General features: G+C 46.6%; 1 long non-coding RNA gene across 1 annotated transcript; it reads right to left on the bottom strand.

The window, feature by feature from the left end:
* Positions 1–721: 721 nt before the first annotated feature.
* On the bottom strand, positions 722–3502 carry LOC117800839. The gene is made up of 3 exons (XR_004623190.1): positions 3208–3502; positions 2157–2310; positions 722–1842 (listed from the first exon to the last, which is right to left on the bottom strand). It is a non-coding gene; the product is annotated as an uncharacterized LOC117800839 (long non-coding RNA).
* Between the last annotated feature and the right edge of the window lie 258 nt (positions 3503–3760).

Here is a 3760-nt window from a genome sequence, read left to right as displayed (position 1 = left end):
TGTGTGCATGTGGTTGACATGCGGAAATTTCATGTCTTTCTTCATGGGTTTTCTTTTTTTTTTTAAGATTTTATTTATTTAATCGACAGAGAGAGACAGCGAGAGAGGGAACACAAGCAGGGGGAGTGGGATGGGGAGAAGCAGGCTTCTCGGCGAGCAAGGAGCCCGATGTGGGGCGCGAAACCAGGACCCTGGGATCATGACCTGCGCCGAAGGCAGACACTTAAAGGCTGAGCTACCCAGGCACCCCAATTGTAAACATTTTATGTATATTTTCCCCTGGGTAGAAGCAGAGGGTTTCAAAGGTGAAAGGAAACATGGAGAATAGTCTGAATTTGGGCAAAAGTATGGAGAGGAGCAAGAGGTAAAAGATGATAAGTTGGTGGAATCTGAGATGTCCATCTTCTGCTTTATGACATCCATAAGATGTCCAGAGCCTCCAAGGAACATGCTGTAGTCAATATATCCTCCCACCTGCACTCAGTGAAGACTTATGGGCCTCCTTATGTTTACCAGGAGAACGCAACCAACACCAAGACACCCAAAGTAATAGAGACAATAATCAGCTCCAGGGATGGGCATTTTCAACACTTAGGACCTAGATTGATACATCATATTTCGGTTAATGTCTGTACACTTCAGCTGTTATAATGCATGGTAATTAAACCTTCATGCTGTATGTTAAGGATATTTCTCACACCCACATAGACAAACCCATGACTTCCATGTGAAGATAAATTTAATACACATACACCTATGAGTCACACAGTATCTTCCTTGAGGAGAATCCTGAAAACTAAGGGCGTTCTAGATACATACTGTCTGAATAGTAGCTCCGAGCCACCTAGGGCTACTTAACTTCCTATTCATTTAAAACAATTATAAATGCAGCTGCCCAGCTCACCAGCCCCATTTCAAGTGCCCCCTGCATCTCCAGAGCTACATGCATCTCGTGGCCACTGTACTGGACGGCGGGACACAGAACAATTCCCTCCGCACAGAATGTTGTATTGGACGGTACCGCTCTGTGTGCTTTGCAGGCCTTGAGTCGGATGTACTAGACACATGTCAAGGGAAAAGACCAACATGATTTCTCCTACAGACGACATCAGATTCCATCTGGCATGCGAATACATATGAGGCTGGTGTGTCACAAAATCAAAGTCGCTTATGCATGGGTCTGGTGCCTTCAGCACAAACTGTTCCAAACAAAAGGGAAATCTCTGTTCCTCCACGTCCCTTCCCAGACTGGGGACCCTCTCTGCCATCACATTTCCAGGAGGTGAGTTCTCTTCTAGACGCACTCAGGGGCTAGAGTCAGAGCTGAGTTTTCAGAGGCAGCAAGTGCATCTCAGGGAAAGGGATTCTGCTGAGTGAAGAGGAGGCCAGGGCAGGACCAGCTGGGAGACTCTCCTGGGGTTAGTCAGAGCAGCCGTTCTCAAAATGTGGTCCCTGGATGCCTGACAATGCCTGAGAGAGAGGCAAAAGGCAGGTCTTATTAGGCCATGCTCCAAAGTCATCGTCCCATTTCCAACTGTGATGAGGAAGCTCGGTTACATTGGCGGGTATGAAGTCACTGCTGATCACAGAGCTGGGAACATTGTCGGGAACCCCAGGGGCAGGTTAAACACGCGTGGAGTGAGCAGCCCCAGGTCTGACGTACAACTCAAAGCTCTACAAAAATTGGCAGGAAATTCTGCTCCCGTCCTTCCGGTTTGGTTTCATTGTCCTGACAACCGCAGCTGGCATCAGGGACCATGAAGAAGCAAGATGAAAACAACACGAAGGAAAATCCTGAGATTCTTTTTCTAGGGATGTTTTACCTACGTGCAAATGAAATGCCTCAAGAACAAAAACAGAACAAAATAAAACTTGTGAAACTTTAAAACATCCTGATCGAAGTATTAAAAATTATCTTTATTAATTATTTTCAAATTCACACTTTTATCATGTCTTATGTGGTGATGGGGGTTTTACAGCATCTCTACTATATGCGTAAGCCCCAAGGAAAATAATTTGTGTGAAATTAACTGGCCTTTTTTTTCTTTCTTTTTACACAATGCCATTTTTCCTGAAGAAATGAATGACACTGACATTTTGAATATTTAGACTAGGAGATGTGGCAGACAGTTTCCGGAAATTGAACAGGAACCTACCCTTTCATGACAATCAGCTCACATATGACAGCTGAGAGGACTTGTTGCCTTGATCAAATGTCAGCTCTCAAGAGAAAATCAGAGTTTTGGAGAACTTGTGATCCCCCAATAAACTTGACAGCTTCTCACTGCTGACAAACTTTTCTGTTGGGATCTGAGGTAATATTAAAACAAATATGAGTTTTTGATAATTCAATTCCAGTCTAACCAACAGTGGAACATGTATATCACTTAGTGAAACAACACATTACTTTTTAAAAAGTCATGCATTAGGGGCACCTGGGTGGCGCCGTCGTTAAGCGTCTGCCTTCGGCTCAGGGCGTGATCCCAGCGTTCTGGGATCGAGCCCCACATCAGGCTCCTCCGCTGGGAGCCTGCTTCTCCCTCTCCCACTCCCCCTGCTTGTGTTCCCTCTCTCACTGGCTGTTTCTCTGTCAAATAAATAAATAAAATCTTAAAAAAAAAAAGTCATGCATTAGTACAAGACCCATTCAGTGTGCAAGATGGACCTGTGGATTTTAACGTAACACAGAAGGACACAATGATACTGTTTCAGGTTGCACTTTGCCAATAACCTTAGAGATAGTACAGCTTCTGCAGTCTGAATATAGTACCTAAGATGAATATTCACAATTATCTGAGAAGGTTGTGAAACATATTATTCTCTCTTATCTCTGCAAGGTTGTAAATTTTTTCATACACTTCAACCAGAACAACGCAATAAATGCAGAAGAAAACCTGAACATCCAGGGTTCTTCTAAGGAGACAGACAAATAGGAGACCTGCCAAAATGCAAAACGCAACATCACTCTTCTCACTATGCTGTTTATTTCGGAAATAGTTATTTTTCATAAAAGCAATATTTCGGTTTTCATGCCATGGGTTATTAATATGATTCTACATGAACTAATGAATTTTTAAACCTGTTTTATTCCTACTATGGTAAATACTGATAGATAGAACCCACAGACACAAAATTATCCTTGGGATCCTCAGTATCTGCGAGACTGTATAGATACCCTGAGACCAAGTTTGAGAATCAGTGACTCACCCAGCTCCTGGGCCACAACTCAGGGAGACACTGTGACAAGGAGCGCGCTGTGTAGTAGGGGACGGGTCCGGGCAAAGTTCCAGGTCCCTGGACCTGCCTCTCAGGGTCTCAGACCCAGGGCAGTGTCTGGGGCGGGGCAGCTCAATGTTGGGGAGTCCCCATCTCTTGGGTTTCACTTCTCCCTTTCACAACCTGTGGCAGGTCCTCCTGCCTGGAGACTCCTGACGCGCCCCCAGTTCGCATTCCCATTGGGTGTCGCGTTTCTGGAGAAGCCAATCAGCGGCTCCACGGTTTCNGGTTTCCGTTTATAAAGTCCCCGCCCCCGCCAGTGGACCACTGTCGACTCAGAGTCTCCCCAGACCCTGAAGATGCAGGTCGTGATGGCCCGAACCCTCGTCCTGCTGCTGTCGGGGGCCCTGGCCGTGACCGAGACCTGGGCGGGTGAGTGCGGGGACGGGAGGAAAGGACCTCTGCGGGGCGGGAGCGAGGGGACCGCCGGGCGGGGACGCGGGACCCTCGGGGAAGGCGCCTCTCCGCAGCCCCCGACCCCCAG

Source organism: Ailuropoda melanoleuca, unplaced genomic scaffold (genome assembly GCF_002007445.2).
Source record: "Ailuropoda melanoleuca isolate Jingjing unplaced genomic scaffold, ASM200744v2 unplaced-scaffold8360, whole genome shotgun sequence".
Classification (NCBI taxonomy): Eukaryota; Metazoa; Chordata; class Mammalia; order Carnivora; family Ursidae; genus Ailuropoda; species Ailuropoda melanoleuca.
Note: the sequence above shows the minus strand (reverse complement) of the source record. Positions and strands in the feature narration are given on the sequence as shown.